General features: G+C 40.5%; 1 long non-coding RNA gene across 1 annotated transcript; it reads left to right on the top strand.

Moving 5' to 3' along the window:
- Positions 1-3,670: 3,670 nt before the first annotated feature.
- On the top strand, positions 3,671-20,049 carry LOC132379220 (uncharacterized). The gene is made up of 3 exons (XR_009507337.1): positions 3,671-3,711; positions 4,008-4,126; positions 19,445-20,049. It is a non-coding gene; the product is annotated as an uncharacterized LOC132379220 (long non-coding RNA).
- Positions 20,050-20,294: the final 245 nt, after the last annotated feature.

The following is a 20,294-nucleotide window of genomic DNA, read 5'->3' on the forward strand; positions in this document are numbered from 1 at the left end:
CTGTAGTCAAGTGTAGTTTTTTGTGTTGGTTTACGTAGGTCAATGTAGTTTTTGTATTGTTCATGTAGCACCATGTTCCTGAAAAATGTAGTCTCATTTTTACTGTGTACTGTTCCAACAGTTATGGTGGAAAAGGCAATAAAAAGTGACATGACGACTTGAAGGGTTTTGATCTGAAATGTCAACTGTCCAATTCCCTCCATAGTTGCTGCCTGTCCCATTGTGTTTGTCTGCATTTTTTGGTGTGTTGCTCCAGTTTACCAGCATCTGCAGTCTCTCTTGTATCACCTTTGTTTTAACTACTGGGCTCTTGGGGTTTAGGCATGTACAGGTCATCCTGTGTCACAGATGTGATATCCGACATGGGTACAACAATACTTGTTGGTTACAGTCACTGCTATCCAGCATAAGAAGAAGTTATTAGACAATGATGAGATTAAAAAAGATCCCATATTTTACAACAAGGAATGCATTCCAATCTCAAAAAAATGATAGAAAAATACTTAATGCGAAAAGACCACTTACACAGGTGTGTTTACAAACTTTGGAACTTCCGAAGTAAACTATGATCAAGATGCAGCAAAAAAACTTGATTGTAGCCAGCCTTCTTCTCAATATTCCTACCCCTACCTGCCTTTAGGTTTGGTTTCAGTTCCTGGTGGCATTACGAAAAGAGGGCAGGCACTTTGCAAAGCCTGTGCCTTATCTATGCTTGGACTTACCGATGTAGACAGCAACCCATTTTTATTCTTGTCCCCATTCCCACACTGACATGTCTATCAACTGCCAGGTTGAGGCCAAGTGTAAACTAGATGGCTTCGGCCCGAAACACATCGACTGTACTTTTTCCATTGATGCTGCCTTGCCTGATGAGTTCCTCCAGCATTTTGTATGTTTTGCTTGGATTTCCAGCAGCTGCAGATTTTCTCTTGTTTGTTAGATGACCGGCATCTCATATTTCACCTGGGGTGTCTGCAATCTAATGGCCAATTAAATATTGAATTCTCCGTTTGTCCCTTTCCCCCTTCTTCAGATCTACCCAGATTCTCCCACAAACACTCTTTTTACCACCAACCTCCCACCAAATGTAGCTCTCCATAACCCAACTTCTTTTCCCTTCCTCACTCAATTGATCAGCCCAATGTTGACACACTCCTTCTGGTCTCTGTTCCACACTGTTCTTGTATGTCTTCCATTGTTCCCTTATTTAGACAATAGACAATAGATGCAGAAGTAGACCATTCGGCTCTTCAAGCCTGCACCACCATTCTGAGATCATGGCTGATCATCGACTATCAATACCCAGTTCCTGCCTTGTCCCCATATCCCTTGATTCCCCTTTCCATAAGATACCTATCTAGCTCCTTCTTGAAAGCATCCAGAGAATTGGCCTCCACTGCCTTCTGAGGCAGTGCATTCCAGACCCCCACAACTCTCTGGGAGAAGAAGTTTTTCCTTAACTCTGTCCTAAATGACATACCCCTTATTCTCAAACCATGCCCTCTGGTACTGGACTCTCCCAGCATCTGGAACATATTTCCTGCCTCTATCTTGTCCTCTTATCTTGCCTCTAATCTTATATGTTGCAATCAGATCCCCTCTCAATCTCCTTAATTCCAGTGTGTTTTCACTCTCCAGCTTCCTCTCCCTATCAGAATTTGTCATCTGCAGCTCTTTCTTGTTTTTTTTTCCCCTATCATTTCCTGGCCTCTATTGCTATCTCACACTTTCTTCTCTCTCTGGCTGTCAATCAACTGCCCCTCACCTGGATCCACCTGCCTCTTGCCATCTCTTGCCCCACCTTGCCTCCTCAGCTCCTAATGCTGCCCATCTCCCCTCTGCTCCCTTAGTCCAGATAAAGGGTCTCAACCCAAACCGTCAACATTCTTTAAGAGTCATTTAGACAGATACTTAAATAGGCAAGACATGAAAGGATACAGTCCTAATGCAAATGAGTGAAGTGGTTATCATAAAGATGATGGGCCAAGGGGCCTGTCCCTGTGCTTTATGATTTTATAACTCCGTGACTCCATTTGAGGAAAAGGATTAAAAAGTTGCCAGAGGCACTCATAAGCTTAAGGACAGAGAAATTACTAGAAGTTAACAGATAGTGACAAAATTATAAAATATAATATTGAATAAATTAACAAAAAACTTACACCAAATGGAGTTTAATTCTCTACTTTAAAAAACAGGCAGAGGACCAAACATCCTTGCTGTCAGGCCAGTTACGTCAGACTATCCCAGTGTATGTATAATATCAATAGCAAAATCCATTTTTAAAATATTTTTATTGTGAATTCTCAAAACAGCTCTCAGGACACTCCCAAACTTAGGGTGTTAGAGAGAAAGATTAATGGAAATTAATGACTACTAACCCAAACATTAGAGTGCAAGCAATGCAAGATTTAAGGTCAGTGGCCTGAATTGTGTGTGGTCTTGAAGAACAGTTCAGAGAAGCAAAATAAGGTTGGAAAACTGAGGTGAAGTTTGCAATATTAGGGGAAGGTTGGTTACAAGGCAAGTTCTCTCCATTCCGATTATTGTTTATGTTCAGAATTCTCCTGCTTAACACTATAAATCCACACTATGCAGCACAATGCAATTTCTATGCTTCTTTAACCTTTGTGAATAGCAATGCAAGTAGCAAAAAACGAAATGGACATCTTGAGAAGTGAATGACAGATTGGTGGAGACAGGCTATTTGGGGCCAGAAGATTACTTGGTGAAACCTCTAAAAATGTAGCCAATTAATATTTCTGACCTTTGTGTCCCAAGATGAGCAAATTGGTAAACTGGTAATTTGGTTTATTATTTTCTTATGTATCGAAGTACAGTAACAACTTCTGTTTTGCACGACATCCATACAAATCATTTCATCACATCAGAGCACTGAGCTAGTACAAGAGAATGCAATAACAGAATGCGGAAGTGTTACAGTTACTGAGAAAGTGCAGAGTAGTGCAAGGCCATGACAAAGTAGATTGTGAGGTCAAGAGTCCATCTTATTTTACATAGGTACATTTTTTTACAGTACCGACTACTGAATGACAGATTATTCAATAGTCTGAGTAACAGCTGGGTAAAAGCTGTCCTGGGAACTCTTTCTACATGTTCAAAGACTTTTGTAGCTTTTACCCAATGGGAGTGGGGAGAAGAGAGAAGGTCTGCTGTGGGTAGGGTTGGCTGCTTTACCCAGGCAGTGAGAAATGTATTCAGAATCTATGGAGGCAAGCTGGATTCCATGTTGTGCTGAGCTGTGTCTACAGCTATCTGCAGTCTTGGGCAGAACATTTGTCATACAGGCATTATGCATCCAGGTAGGATACATTCAATGGTGCATCCATAAAAATTAGGGTGCGTTAATGGGGATATGCTGGATTTATATAGCCGACTGAGGAAATATAGGTGCAGGTGTGCTTTCTTGGTCATGGTATTCACGTAGTTAGACCAGGATAGGTGATGTTCACTCCTGGGCACAAGAAGCACTCCATCCCCTCTACATCAGCAATGTTGCATGCGCATCACTGCATTTCCTAAGGTCGATGACCATCTCTTTTGTTTTGTTGACATTGAGGGAAAGGTTGTTGCCATGACATCATGCCAGGAGAAGCACTGCTTGAGTCTTCACTCAACTTGAATAATATTTATTCTGCAGAGGAATCTGAATGTTTTCTTGGCACAAGACGACCTGCTCCAGTGCAGTGTGTGGTAGGTCTGTTTCAGTGTGATGTTTGAAGTTAGGAGATCTGAGGTGGTGAATGTAATGGGGGAGGAAGGAGAGAAAGATATAAAGGAATGATGGACACGGTGCAATGATAATATCTAATATATTTTAATTAAATTGTGACATAACATTAAGACTGAAGATATCCACAATATACTCCTTTACAGATAAGTAAAATCATGTTGCAGTGGAAAGAAAATAAATAAGCTTAATTAGAAGAAAAATGATTCGGATCAAAGTACTAATGTTATTTTAAATGCTTTACTTTCCTCTCTTGGAGGTCAGGATCTCATGTACAGAATGTGGGCTATCCTGAGAAGATTTTCAATTTTTAAAAAATCCCATGCCAAGGCTCTGAAATATCACACAGCTGCCAGTGACCTTGCTTGCAAGGAGGAGGTAATGACTAATGATCAAGAGAATGTTAGACATGTCTATTGTGCTTTATACAAAAGAAGAGTGGAAATTAGCTCATGCTATTATTTCTTTGAAATAATATTTATCTTTAAATGTTAACACTTTGATAAGCAGTTACTATTCTGAAGACAGATGAATGGTGTAATCCTGAGACCTGGAAGATAGATCCACTAAATGTGCCAGATGTGAGAAACTGATTGTTTTCAGGAGAAACTTACGAAGAAAAAGCCTATAACATTTTATATTGGCTGATGTCACCTCTTTGTACAGAAATCAAACATTTAGAAAGAGGTAACATAAGTTTGGAAGGGGTTGAATCGTTGTAGATAGAACTAATGAACTTCAAGGGTAAAAACAGATGATGTGAGTTGGAAATCAACCACAAAACAGTAGTAAGAATGGAGTCTACCAATGACAATGGGAGATAGCAAATACATGCCAAAAGGGCAATGTTAGAACATTTATAGGGGGATTTCAATATGCAATATTCATTGTGAAAATCAGGTTGGCACTGTTTTCCAAGGGGGGAATTTCTAGATTGCCTACAAGATGGCTTTTCAGAGCAGCTCATGGTTGAGCCCATTAGGGAATCAGCTACTTATCTTTTTACTCTTTTTATGTTATTACTAGATTTACTAGAATGTTACCTGGGTTTCAGCACCTAAGTTACAGAGAAAGGTTGAACAAGTTAGGTCTTTATTCTTTGGAGCGTAGAAGATTGAGGGGGGACTTGATAGAGGTATTTAAAATTATGAGGGGGATAGATAGAGTTGATGTGGATAGACTTTTTCCATTAAGGGGCAAAAGTTTAGGGGTAACACGAGGGAGAACTTCTTTACTCAGGGAGTGGTAGCTGTATGGAAAGAGCTTCCAATAGAAGTAGTAGAGGCAGGTTCAATTTTGTCATTTAAAAAAAAATTGGATAGGTATATGGACAGGAAAGGAATGGAGGGTTATGGGCTGAGTGCAGGTAGGTGGGACTAGGTGAGAGTTGACAGTTGGCATGGATTAGGGGGGCCGAGATGGCCTGCTTCCATGCTGTAATTGCTATATGGTTATATGTCGATGATTTGGATGATGCAAAATGTGTTTTTATTGTAAAATTTGCAGACAATATGAAGATAGTTGGAGGGACAAGTAGCTTTGAGGAAGCAGAGAGGCTGGAGAAGGACTTAGCCAGATCAGGAGAATGGGCAAAAAAAATGCAGTTGGAATACAAAGTTAGGAAGTATATGCAACACACACAAAATGCTGGAAGAACGCATCAGGCCAGGCAGCATCTATGGAAAAAAAGTACAGTCGGCGTTTCAGGCTGAGACCCTTCAGCAGGACTGCAGAATTAAAGATGAGGAGTAGATTTAAAAGGTGGGGGAAGACAGAGAGAAACACAAGGTGAAACATAAAACCTGGAAGGGGAATGGTGAAGTAAAGAGTTGGGAAGTTGATCGGTGAAAGAAATACAGCACTGGAGAAGGAGGAGTCTGATAGGAGAGGACAGAAGGCCATGGAAGAATGAAAAGGGGAGAGGAGCACCAGAGGGAGCTGGTTGCAAGGAAGAAGATAAGGTGAGAGAGGGGAAAGGAGATGGAGAATGATGAAGGGGGTGGGGTGGGGATGTGACCATTACTGGAAGTTCGACAAATTGATGCTCGTTCCATCAGGTTGGAAGCTACTGAGACAGAACATTAGGTGTTGTTCCTCCAACCTGAGAGTGGCTTCATCATGACAGTGGAGGAGGCCATGGAAAATCACATGAGAATGGAAATTGGCTGTAGAATTAAAATGGGTGGCCACTGGGAGACCCACTTTTTCTGGCGGATGGAGTGGAAGTGCTCAGTGAAACTGTCTCCCAATCTATGTCCGGTCTCACTGATACACAGGAGACCAGATTGGGAGCACCCAACACAGAATATGATCCCAACAGACTCACAGGTGAAGTGTCACCTCACCTGCAAGGACTGTTTTGCCCCCTGAGTGGTAGTGAGGGAAGAGGTGTAGGGAAGTGTATGTTCCTCAGGAGTATACGTTCATGCACTTTGATAGAAGAAACGAAAGGGGTGACTATTTTCTAAGTGGAGATAAAATACAAAAAACTGAGGTGCAAAGGTATTTGGGAGTCCTTGTACAGGATTCCCCACAGGCTAATTTGCAGGTTGAGTATATGGCGAGGAAGGCACATGCGAGGTTAGCATTCATTTTAAGAGGACCAGAATATAAAAGCAGGGATGTAATGTTGAGATTTTATAAAGGACTAGTGAGGCCTCACTTGTAGTATGGAGAGCAGTTTTGGGCCCCTTATCCTAGAAAGGATGTGCTGAAACTGGAGAAGTTTCAACCAAGGACACATGAAAATGATTCCAGGATTGAATGGCTTTTCATATGAAGAGTGTTTGATGGCTCTGGACTGTATCCACTAGCATTCATAAGAATAAGGGGTGATCTCATTGAAACCTATAGAATGATGAAAGGCCTTGAAAGAGTGTATGAGGAGAGAATGTTTCCTATGGTGGGAAAGATCAGAGACACAGCCTCAGAATAGAGAGGTGTCCTTTTAGAACTAAGATGAGGAGGAATTTCTTTAGCCAGAGAATAGTGAATCTGTGGAATTCTTTGCTCTAGGCAGCTGTGGAGGCCAAGTCTTTTTGTATATTTAAGGCAGATTGGTCAGGGCATAAATGGATACCAGAAGAAGGTAATTGGGGCTGTGAGGAAAGTTGGATCAGTCATGATGATATGGCGGAGCAGATTTGATGGGCCAAATGGCCTAATTCTGCTCCTATCTCTTGAGGTCTTATGTGCCTTAATCCTTCACTGGCAATCTATGAGCATGTGACAAATCAGCCTGTGATTGCACTGAAGAGGATCCAGTGGAGATTCAGCAGGATTGCAGGACTTTTTGTTCTATTTATTTTATTTAAAGCTACAGCATGGAATAGGCCTTTGAGCTGTGCTGTCTGGAAGCCCTTCATTCAAACTTAGCCTGATTATTGCACAATTTACAATGACCCTCTAACCTGCCAACTGGTATGCCTTTGGAGTTTGGGAGGAAATTGGAACACCCAGAGAAAAGCCACGCTTTCTACGGGGATGACGTACTGACTCCTTACAGATGTCGGAATTGAACACTGAACTCCAACACCTTGAAATGTAATAGTATCATGCAAACTGCTACGCTATCATGGCATCCAAAGCTATTGCCAAAGGTTGTACAGGTTGGACTTTTTCTCCTTGGAGCAGGGTGGGCGGTGAGTTAGATCTGATAGAATAATATATAATTATGCAAATAATAGATAGCACATCCTGTCAAAAACTTTTACCCATTATAGAGGTATCAAGACAAGAAAATATAGTGAGAGGGATGTCTATTGATAAGTTTTTAACACTTATGGGTGATATCTGAAACTTCCTACAGTGGAGATGATGGAAGCAAATAGAATTACTACATTTAAGATGCACATATGCAAGGTAAAAAAAGCTCAGGATCTAATTCAGGCAAATGGGATTAGTGTAAATGTGCAAAAAGATCAGCATGTACACAATGGGCTGAAAGGCCCATTTCTGTGCTGAACAACTCCTGTACAAAGTATAGGCATTATTAATGTGTTTATTCATCTGTGGAATTATTTAATTTTAAATCACTAAGACCTTTTAAACACAGCTCTCTGCCATTGTCAGTCACATTTAACATTTGTAAAATAAGATAAATATTCTCTAAAATAATTCAAACTTGCATCAAGTTACTCTTGCGCACAAATAAGATGGAACAACAGCAAAACTTTTTTTAAAAAATGCTTAGAAATTATTATATGACAGTGTACAGAGAGATTGCAGTGTGAATGTTGATGAGATGTTAAAAGTTATGTACTGCAGATACAGTAAAGAGTTTAGAAAGTAAATGAAAGGTTGCTTTTTATTGAAATGTGCTTAATGTATTGGGGAAGGAGTTCTTGACTATGGAGTGTCTGTGGAGATCCCATATGGATTATAAACTGTAAAACTGCAAAACTGCAAATTAAATTGTAATTTGTAAAACAATGGAAGTCCATGAATCAGAAAGTAGCTACTGGGTCAAAATGTCTGCACCAGCTGGTAAATGCCACCTTGTCCTGTTATGTCCAAGTAGTTTACATGGAAGCTCACTGAGTTGCTTTTCAAATATAATTGAGACAGTGAGTTCCAGAACCCACTTCCCTCTGGAGGCAATTTGTTTCCTTCAACCTTCACTAATCTTTGCATCAAATCTGATAAATCATTGTACTAAATGCTGAAGCAGTCTTAGATTGCATATTGGTATTAAAAAAACTTTATTTTGCAGATGGACCATCCAGTGAGTGGGATTGTCCTCCTTCCGTATTTGCTTCTGTGCTGTTAACTGTGCAGAGGATACGAGTCCATTCCTGCTCCCAAATCCAGAACATGAGACATAATCCCAGTAAACTGTGCCAGCTAATTGGACCACGAAAGAGAGAAACCTCTCTGTTAGAGGGATATCTTTGCAATTTCAAACATCAAAGTAAATTTATTATCAAAGTACATATATGCCACCATACACAACCCTGAGAGTCAAAGTCATTTTCTTGTGGGCGTTATTAATAAATCTACAGAATAATAACCATGACAGAATCAATGCACAAATTTCAAACATGTTTTCAACATGTTTGCAAAAGACAACAAACTGCAAATACAAAAGAAAAATATAATAATAAATATCAAGAACAATAAATAAAGAAAATAAATAAATATCTAGAACATGAGGAGTAGAGGCCTTAAAAGCAAGTCCATTGGTTATGGGAACATTTTAATGATGGGGCAAGTGAAGAGTGAAATTATCCCCTTTGGCTCAAGTGCCTGATGGTTGAGAGGTAGTAACTGTTCCTGAACCTGAAGGCATGAGTCCTGAGGCTCCTGAATTTTCTTCCTGATGGATGCAATGAGAAGAGAGCATATCCTGGGTGGTGGGGGTCCCAGATGATGGGTGCGACAGTGTTTCATATAGATTTCTTACCTCAGTAACTAGGCCATAGAGTCATAAGAGTCATGCAGCACAGCAATAGGTCTTTCAGCCCACCACACCTCTGCTGACCACTACATACCTATCTATACTCATTCCACTTAATCCTTTCAATTCTCTCCTTGCATATTCAGATCAAGACTGATTCCTGACCAGGAAGGGAATCAAATGAGATGGAGATTGAAAGGAATAATTGAAAGGAATGAGATAAGGGCATGATATTGAATGATGGAACAACCTCAAGGAGTCATGTGGTCTCCTCACACTTATTTTTCTTAGGTACAGTTTAATTTCTGTAGCCCATTTGATTGGTGTTTATCATTAGATCTCCCTGAATGTTTACCTCGGTAGGCAGTGTTCCCAACATCACCATGTGCCCTGCAGCACTGGCAGAGCTTCCAGTGAGGACTGCATGTGAGCACATTAATCAGTTGGATTTTTAACACCATTAAATGTATGCAGCCCATTAAAACAAGAAAATATCTAAATTAAAGTCTGCTGCAAAGGCTATGATCATCTTCAGTATTAAGTCTCCATTAAAATGATGAAGTGCACTGTAATATTTCTAAGTGTCAGATTAAAATATTAATTTAATTTCTACTAAGTTATTTCAAACAGTACTTACATTTTTGTTAATTCCACCCCTCTCCCCTCTCTTCAATGATTTGTGTGACACTCTCAGACTCACTGTGATGTAAAAATGACACTCACATTGATTGTCAATGAAGTCTTTTAGACATTGGAGATTTGTCATGGATTTTTTTTCCCACTTTATATTCATGCAGCATATCAAGGAACCATGAGCCAGGGTTTAAGGAAGGCTGCAGAAGCTGCAATGTGTCAGGTGCAGCCTACTGCTCTGCTCGCTTATTGAAGCCAGAGGATGTCGGATTTATTTACTGGACTCTCATTGTCACTAACTTTGGTCTGCGAGTTATTGGATGTTAGCCCCCTTAATGTCAATATCATTAAGTACAAAATTTTATCCAACTCTAATTTTCCAAAATTTAATAGGCAGCTCATTTATGTAACAGGTGTCGTACCATCTTTTCAAAAGTCATCACATATCAGCAATGTGTTCAGAATTAGAACCAGTGAAGGTAGTGGTTGACAAAGTTGTGCCTTTAGAATTATTGCAGACTTTTATGATGTGAAATTTAGTATTTTGTGGCAGCATTACTATCAATTAGTAATTAATTTACTAGAAATAGATAATGCAAAAAAGGAACCATGAGATGACGTTCATGGACATTCAGTAGTCTGATAGTGAAAGGGAAGAAGTTGTCTCAGAATCATTGTGGGTCTTCAGGCTCCTGGACTTCTCTTTGATGCTAGTAATGAAAAAGGACATGGTTCAGATAGTGATGGTCCTTAGTAGTGAGTGCTACCTTCTTGAGGTATCACCACTTGAAAATGTTCTCGATGATGGGGAGGTGTGTGTCCATGATGTAACTGGCAGAGTCTACAACCAGAGGAGGACTTTTGCGATTCTTTGCTTTGGATCCTCCCTCTCAGGCCCTTTTACCATACCATTTGTGGAAGGCTATCAGTAAACTGGTTGGGATTTTATAATTCAAGTGTTATTATCTTTGTTATTTCCTTAACGTTACAAACTCTTTAATTACCATATGCTTAGAATTCAGTCTCAGAATTCATGTCTTCCTAGTTTTTAGCCTGGTATCAAAAAGGGAAAACAGGCTCTGTATCTCTAGAGCACTTTTCACAATGACACAGTTATAGAGTCATAAAACTGTACAGCAGAGAAACAGTACCATCGGTGCACAGTCTGTATGGTGACCACCATGTCTTTCTATACTGATACAATTTCCCTGCATTTGTTGCAACTTTATCTATGCCCAGCTCATACAACTGCTTGTCCAGATGATTCTTAAATGTTTCTGCCGCCACACCTCCTCATTACAGACAGCAGCTCCACTCTGCATGAAAAATGTATACCTCAGTTCCCTTTAAGCCTTCTCCCTCTCACCATAAACATATGTTCTCTAGTCTTAGATAGCCCTACAATGAACAACAGACAATGATTATCTCACTTATCTATGCTTGTCATAATGTTGTATACTGCTATTGTCATCTCTCAGTCTCCTTCACTCCAGGTAAAACAGGCCTAGCCTGTTCTATACTTCCTGATAGCTCAGTGTCTCCAATCCAGACAACATCCTTGTGAATTGTTTTTGCACTCTTTCTTGTGTGTGCTGGGTGCAGATGCATCTCCACCAAAGGAAGTATAAGGTGCTCCTTCCCTCTGCTAACCTGCAGGTTACCCTTGGGCAAACTGTAATGCCTGCTTATTCCACCACCCCCCCCCCCCCCACCCAATCAGGGTCATATGAAGCCATGAGAGCAGGTGGTGAATGGTTGTATGAACAGCTGATGTATATCCCAAATCCTGGTTATGTGACCACTGAGGCCACGCAGACAATCTCAGACGAGTATTGATAATGGCTGGGGTCCTCTGCCTTGTAAAGACACTGTCCAGAAGAAGGCAATGGCAAATCACTTCTGGAGAAAAATTTGCCAAGAACAATCATGGTCATAGGAAGATCAGGATGGCCCATATCATACAACATGCCACACAATGAACTAATGAAGTATTTCTTGCTTAATTCAATCCTTTCTAGACCTGAACACAATGCTCTAAATTTGACTTAACCAATGTTTTGCTCAGCTGTAGCATGATGTACTGACTGTTATATTCTGTGCCTCAGCCGATGAAGACAACCATACCATATTCTTTGCTTGCCACTATGTCTGTCTATGCTCCCATTTTGAGGAACTATGTACTTGGAGACCGTGACCTTTGTTCAACAGCCCTTTCCTAGGCCCTGTTACTCATTGTGTATGTCCCGGCATAAAGGAAAGCTTTCAGCCAAAACACTTTGTTCCAGCTCCTGGAAGAACACCGGGAGCTTCAAGGTTCAACATGTTGTGCATTCAGAGATTTTCTTCTGCACACCACTGTCATGAGTGTTACCTCCCTATCATCTTGTACCAGTCTGGCCATTCTCCCCTGACCTCTCTCAGTAACAAGGAAGGCATTTTTGCCACAGAATTGCCACTCACTGATTATTTTTTGTTTTTCTTTCGCACCGTTTTCTGTAAACTCTGGAGTCTGGTGAGAGTGAAAGTCCTAGGAGATCAGCAGTTTCTGAGATACTCAGACTACCCTGGCGGGAGCCAACAATCATTCCACAGTCAAAGTCACTTAGATCACATTTCTTCCCCATTCTGATGTTTGGTCTGAACAGCAACTGAACCTCTTGACTGTGTCTGTATGCTTTTATGTTGCCATATGATTAGTTGATTAGATATTTGCATTAATAAGCAAATGTACAGGTGTATCTAATAAAGTGGCCATGAAGTTCCTTCAGCACTGGACAATCCACAGTAGAATCACTATGTATTTGATAGGAGGATAATTGTACAAGATGTGAAGCCCCTTCCCTTTTCATCCTACAGCTCCTCCAGCAGCTGATTTCTCAAGATATATTCTAGTCTTGAAATATTGTGAGCTGGGAAGTAGAAGTTGAAGCTGGTGTTGGGAAGGATTCCAAGTTGGGTTTTCTATGGGAGAGTAGATTGTATGAGGGACGCAATTTGCTTGCCCAGAGGGAAAAAGCAAGAGAATGCAAACTATTGTATTGCCTTTTAGTAATGAGAATACATTTTGATGGGCTCAAATACCTAGATTGTGCAGATATGATTCTGTAACACTAAAATCTATTGGATTAAGAGATTGGTCACCAGTATATCTTATATAATGTGACTGGATGGGACAAGTGTTGATCCAATGGAATTCTCAACAGTGGAATTAAATGGAAGCACTTTCTTATCAATTTATGCATGTTATACACACAAAATTGGGAGGTACTAACTATCTTCAACAAGAGTGAGACCAATGACCTGGCCTTGAAACTTAATTGGGACCCTCACTGCCACCTCACATTGAGCTTCCTGGGTCACCAGTGTTCAGAAACTCGACTGGACTAGACACACGATTACCATGGCTACAAGACCAGATTAGGCAGGGTACCCTGGATGAGTAACTTATCAGTTAATGCCCAGGCCTTTCAACCATTTATATACACAAGGCAGGAGCATGATGAAATATATCCTCCTTGCAGCACCAACAATTCTCAACTAGTTCAGCATCATCCAGGACAAAACAACCCACTTGATTGATGCATCATTCACCACTACTGGTGCACAGTGTTACAATATGTACCACCTACAAAATGCACTGAACTCCTCTGGTAGCACTCCCGACCTGCAGCCTCTGCCAACAAACAGATCAAGATTAGTGGGTGAATGGGAATACAATTCCCTGCTGGGTCCGCTCCCAGGTGAACAATGTCCTCACTTGGAACTGCCACTTGTTCTTTATTTTCTCAAAACTCTCTTCTCAACAGCACTGTGGGAGCACCTTCACCAGAAGGACTGGAGCTGTTCATGAAGGCAACTCAACACCAAATTCTCAAGGACAATTTTGAAAGAGCAATAAACTCAACAAACATTTTGCAACCTACTAAATAATTACACATGCTCCTAACACAGGAAGCGCATAAATAAAATCCTGGCTAAAAATAACTAGTTGATAATTATTTTGCTCCATAAATGCATCCCTATGGTATTCATGCTTGTACAGTTCCATCAAGCATGATGTACTGAGGGTATGGGATTATGGGAGAAAGTGTTAGTCACCCCTGGCAAAGCTCAGCTATACTACCTAAAAATTTGAATCAGACATTATTAATTCTGAAATGTCTCATTTTCTGAGCTGAGACCAGGAACAGAGAAAAATAGAAAAGGCCTAAGGTGATGACATAATGTCCTCATCAAAGGCAAGAAGAATTTTCCTTAGCTTCCAATTAAAGCAGTAGGGGAGTGATGACTGTCTCAGAACTCAGCAAGACTAAAAGTGCGTTAACAGGAAATAATGCGCATGGCACATTGTATATGATGCTAGGCATCATCCCAACAAGTTTAAAGGCTGTAATTTGGCCAGGGATCATCCATGCAAACTGCAAATACTGCAGCAAATGTTTCAAGCATGCAATGACAACAAAAGAGAGGTTATTCATTTTGTGTCATTTATGCTGGAGCCATTCACCTGATGACACCAGTGCAGCTTGAAATTTTCTTTACACCATTTTACTGGCTTCTGAGAGCAGACTGAATCTTTTTCTGAGCAAACATCATCCAGTTTTAATAAACGACCTTTATCAAAATTTACTGAGGAGTGTGCAGTTTAGATACTACCTCATATGTCAGAAAATATACATGACACTCTACCATTTTATACAAATTCAAATACTGGCCAGGTTTATTTTCAACTTAAAAACATCATAAACTATAAGAGTTGGACAGCTAGTTAGTCATTTACAGATCAGGTAACCAGGATGACTGGTTAAAAAGAGTTGTTATGGTATCATGGAGTTATTGAGTCATACAGGACAAAGGTGGGCTCTTCAGACCAGCATGTTAAATACCAAAGTAACCAAAGTAATCCCACAGGCTCCATGGCTAATATTTGATCGAACTGAACAGACGCTGCTGCCACAGTTTTACAAGTACCAGTCTATATTAATCCCATTTGCCACACTTAGTTTGTCCAGATTATTAAAAAATATTGTGGGAATACTTGTCTCCACCACTTCGTCAGGCAGTGTATTCCAGACGGCAGCCACTCTCCAAGTGAACAAAGATTTGTCAGAGACCCTTGAAACCTCATACTCCTTACCTCGAACCTATGTCCTCTGGTTTTAGACTTCTCCATTGTGAGGGAATTTGTCTCACTCTACACCTTACCATAGAAGCAGCTCATCCTGGAGAATTCCCAGTGAGAACACAGGCATGGAAACTGGTCCTTGCCACATCTGCTTTTAGGCCCTGTTCAGAAGATTTAAGGCGCAAAATGACAGTCAGGAGGTGTGTATTCCCCATCCACTAGTGATCAATGAAGAGTGGTCGATAAATCACTAAGGGACAGCTCTGCTTCAGGGTAACAAACAGGCTCCACTCTCTCAGCCCTATTCGTCACACCTCCTGTGACTCCTGCACATTTAAAAATGATGCTGAAGTGCAACAATAAAGTTAGAATAAGTCAATGAAGGTGTCTGTTAGTTTGGATTCAAATGGCCCTGCACAGAGCAAGGCCGTTGCAGTCAGCCCAGAACACAACATGGTGCAGCCAAGGTATCACCCAGATACAGCATGGTAGTGTAGCAGTTAGCAGTCAGCATTAGTGATCACTGATCAAGGTTTGATTCCTGCCATTCTCCGTAAGGAATTGGTAAGCTTTCCCCATGACTCAGAGGGTTTCCTCTGGGTGCTCTAGGTTCCTCACACATTCCAAAGATGTGCTGTTAGGATTAGTAAATTATGGACATGTTATGTTGGGGCCCAAAGTATGGTGACAGTTGTGGGCTGTTTAGCACAACCCTCACTGAGCTAATTTGATGCAAACACTGCATTTCATTGCATGTTTTGATGTCGATGGGACAAATAAGGCTAAGGATTTCTGGGGAAAAATGCCAACTGCTTTTTTCACTTGTACCCCCCCCCCCCCCATCACATTGCTTGATGGTGGCCAAAACTTTTATTTTAGCAAACTGTTGTTTAATTCCACAAATTTTCCAGTTTTTATTTTACTCCCCCCAACAGCTGATTGCTTTCACCAGAAGGAGTGCAGCAGCCCAAGAACTTGGTTTTCTTATCACCCCACACCCACTGCTCAGCAGTAATAAGGGAGGGGCAGTATGTGCTGGGCTTTGTCGGTAATGTTCACATTGTATAAGTAACCAAGCAAAATCAACGAGCCTCCACTCAACACGTTTGGTCCAGGTGAAGGATCTTAACCCAGAACATTTCCCTTCCTGCTTTGTGTGCTGCTCCATGTCTTAGCATTTGCACTCTCATCTCAATCTGCAGACCTGAAAGACTGAAAACTCTGACAAAGTGCAGTTCTCCCACAGCCGATACAACATCCTCAATTGGTTGCGTGCATGCTTTGTGAATCTTCTGACTTGGTGTCCTGAGTGCTATAGACCACACCTGCTGGAAAATTGTGGGCTGAATGCGGGGAAGTTTCGTTCCAACCATTAAGTTAATCTGCATAAGCTAAAGGTACAGAGTCAAGCTATCTTTTAGGGGAATGATTTAGAGAGGATCTGAAGGGCAAGTTTTTCTTACAGAGGTTGGTGGGTAGATGGGAGGAGCTGCTAGAGGAGGTGGTAGAGATAGGTAAAATGAGAAAGCTTGGAAAAAAAAATGTGTATTACTACATGGATAGGAAAGAGTTAGAGGAACATGGACCAAATGTAGGCAAATGGGATTAACTTAGACTGGTATATTGGTTGGCATGGATGAGTTGGGCAGGAAGATCTATTTCCAAGTTATGTCAATGTGAATTTTTATGAATCATTGCTCCCTTTACTTAACTCTTTGTTTCAGAAGCTCGTCCCAATAGTCAGTATCAACTCCTGTACTGACCTCAGCTCTCAGACACAATGACAACATCAAGCAATACCGGTACAACGGCATTGCATTATGCAATTGTCCTTACCTGGGGTTAACTGCACTCAGCCCGTGTGGGGCTGCTGAAAGTCAGCAGCAACAGCAGACATTATTAGCTCTCATCCCACGTCTCTTTGTTCTCCATGTTACCACTACATGGATCTGCCAATAATTTACTACATTGCAAAGGTGGCTGGACTTCAAAAGTACTTCACCGGTTAAGAGACATCCTGAGGCACTGCAAAGTCTTGTATCAGTGCCAGGTTTTTTTTCCATCCGGAGTCTCAGTCTGGAGTTGATGTGTGTGTCCTCATCCCTCAACCAGGGGCTGTGAGATGTATAATTACACTGAATGTTCAAGGGAAAAAAGGGCAATTAAATGAACATAAGTCATTTTGTTACAATCAGTATTCTCTAAATAGATTGGAAAATGTTATCCTTATGGTGTAAAGGAGAGTCATGTAAAAATTCTGCTGCGTGGGTCTCAGAAGGCTAATTAGCTGACAACGCCTGATATTTTCAATTATTCAGATTTCTAAAAGGAGAAGTGAAACTAAGAGTAAGCGGATATGAATCAGCTATTAGTATTTGCAACAAATTTATTACTGTTTTTTTAAAAATTCTAGGAATCCAGGAGGTCACTTTTGCAATCTCCTTTGATGCTTGGAATTAGTTGGTAACAGATGGGGGCTGGATTTCTGCAGAGGCTTTCCCATGTGACGTTTGTAAGAGAAATTCCAATACTTTGGGGAGAAGAGTCAGAAGTGGTCCATGATGGCAAATTGTTATGTTGATGAAGGGTTTTGATGGAATGTTTTAATCAATGGGAAGCAACTTCCACATTAAGTCGTCATATAGAAATCCAACAAGGAGGGCAAAAGAAATGGATTTACCTAGAGAGTAATGGTATTCATTCTCTTGGGGAGCAGTTGATGAGTGGTGGCATTGATAGATTTTGGTTAGGAGGAAATCAAGTAAAACATAAATTCTGGCATAGACTAGTTGGTTGAATGGATTGTATCTGTGCTGTTTGTCTAAGCAATCTGGCATAATTCTGTGCATCAGGCTAAGTCATGGTGTTAAGACAAAGTCTATCTTCACCGGATTTTCTCTTCCTTATTTTCACTTCCTTGTACTGTCTTCCTACAGTCCCAAGTCCTGCTGAGTTTTGAGCGACCTTGTTATCCCATTTCCCAAGTTTGCCTTTCAGACTGAGGAATGGTGGAATATTTCACCAGAACAGGCATCACAGTTAAACCTAGTTCTTGGCATCCTATGGCCACACCTAAAAGCTAAATAGTTATCCTAAATTGTGTATTTTTCTTTTCTCTCTGGTCCTAAGATACATGATTGCACCATCTAGCTGCAGCCCCTATTCAGCATAAAATATAATGGATCTGAAATCCTTCCAGGGGAAGGTGGACCTGATCTACATCAACAGCACATTGATGATTGAAAAATGGAGAGCTGTGTAGGAGAGAAGGTTTGTATTGATCTTAGAGTGGGTTGAATGGTCGGCATGGTATTTTGGGCCAAAGGGTCTGTACTGTGTTGTAATGGTCTATGTTTTACATTCATATCGAAGGGAGGTTCTCCAGTGAAAGAGAATGAACAAGGATTAAACAGGAGATGAGGTCATTATTTCAGACAAAATCATAAACCAAAATGTGAATGAACAATCACTTCACAAAGTCACTAAGCTTTTGTTAAATCACCATGCATGTTACTGGTCACGGGCACAGCAGCTCCTATTTATCTTCCCAAATGGCATGCATCATGATTCAAAATTCAAGGTGCAAGATTGTTTAATGCCATTTCCACTGCACAAGTGCAAAGGAGAATGAAATAATTGTTGCTCCAGGTTCAATGTCAGACAAAAAAAAACAGAATAAGATAAAGAACACAATAATAATAAAAATATCAACTGTCCAGTCCATACTGCTGCGGGAAGTCAGGACTTGTGTATGACACCAGAACTTAATGCGCAATTAACAAAAGTCAATGAGGAAAGAAGTTGGCTGGTGAACACAGATAGACTAGTCTGGAAGGACTGAATGGCCTCTTTGCGCTTTGCTTCTATGCCAAAAGGGTTCTACAGACTATTATCCGCTGAGTACCTTGTTGGATGAAAGTAGGAAGAGAATTGCCATCTTTATAATATTGCAAACTGTTGCAGTAAGGAAACAATGTGTTTGACAGAAGAGAGCAAATGTCAATTTTTCCTGTTAATCAATGGATGGGAAAACCAGACAGACCGTACATCAAGCCAAGCATGCAACCCACATACAGCTTTTGGTCCACATAATTCTGTGTTGAGTTGGTGTTACACTATATACCTGGGCTTTGTAATCCTTCCTCAAGCTTACCTATTTTTTTTGTGCTAAGGGAACAGGATGAGAGGTGCATACAAAGTATCTCAACAGATAAAAATAAAAAAAATAAAATAAATGTTTTAAAACACGTGTGAGAGGCTTCTGAAAGCAAGTTTATCACATTGTGCTTCTGTGTTTAAAACCAGGTAAACATGAAACAAGCAAAACACACTTCAGTTACAAGCACATTCAGTCATTAATGTTTCCTAAAGAACTGAAAATGAGAACACTTGCTTTTCACATGCTGGATGTTCTAATTATTTGTTTATTTATGCAATCCTTAACTTTGAATATAAAATTCATTTCAGGGTTAATTCAGCAGTTTGTAGATGGTTCCAGGCGCAAAGACATCTGTTCATAATTTCTGTATGTATATGTTCACAGAGTCCACAGAATCCCAAGTAAAGGAAGCTTCTTTGAGATGCCAAAATTAGAGCGAGTCAAGACACTTCTGAGCACAATACAAGCTCTACCTATGTATTTTCCAGTTCCTCTGCAATCTATTCTCCATCAGCTACTGCAAGTTTCCTCCAGCCACTTATAAATCTGAGGTGCTTTATAGCGACCAAGTCACCTACATTTCTTTGGAATGTCGCAGGAAACAATTACATTCCGAGGAAATCCATATGTGTACAAGAAGAACATGCAGATAGTAATCTACGTTCAGGAACAAACCTGGATTACTGGCACAATGAAGCCACAGCATTGCTAACCTGTGCTAACCATAGCTAACCTGTGTTTCAGGGATAAATCTTGTTCATGATATTGCTTTGTACTTCATTGCTCCAGAAAAGTCTTATTAATCCTTTTACAATCATCTGAATGCATAAACAGAGCCTCAGTTTAAACTCTAGCATCAAAGCTCTTCTTGAAGGGATTAGCTATATTTATCAGAATCAGAATCAGGTTTAATGCTTTGGCATTTGCTGTGAAATTTGTTGTTTTGTGACAGGAGTACATTGCAATACATAATAATAAAAACTATAAATTACAAGAAGTACAGTATAAACAGAAATAAGTTAAATAAGTACAACAGAAAGAGAGGGAAAATACTGAGGTAGTGTTCACAGGTTTATTGTCCATTCTGAAATCTGATGGCGCAGAGGAAGAAACTGTTCCCCAAACGTTGTGTATATGTCTTCAGGCTCCTACACCTCCTCCTTGAAAGTAGCAATGAGAAAAGGGCATGCCCTGGGTAATGGGGGCCCTTAATGACAAATGCTGCGTGTTTGAA

This window comes from Hypanus sabinus, chromosome 21 (genome assembly GCF_030144855.1).
Source record: "Hypanus sabinus isolate sHypSab1 chromosome 21, sHypSab1.hap1, whole genome shotgun sequence".
Taxonomy (NCBI): Eukaryota; Metazoa; Chordata; class Chondrichthyes; order Myliobatiformes; family Dasyatidae; genus Hypanus; species Hypanus sabinus.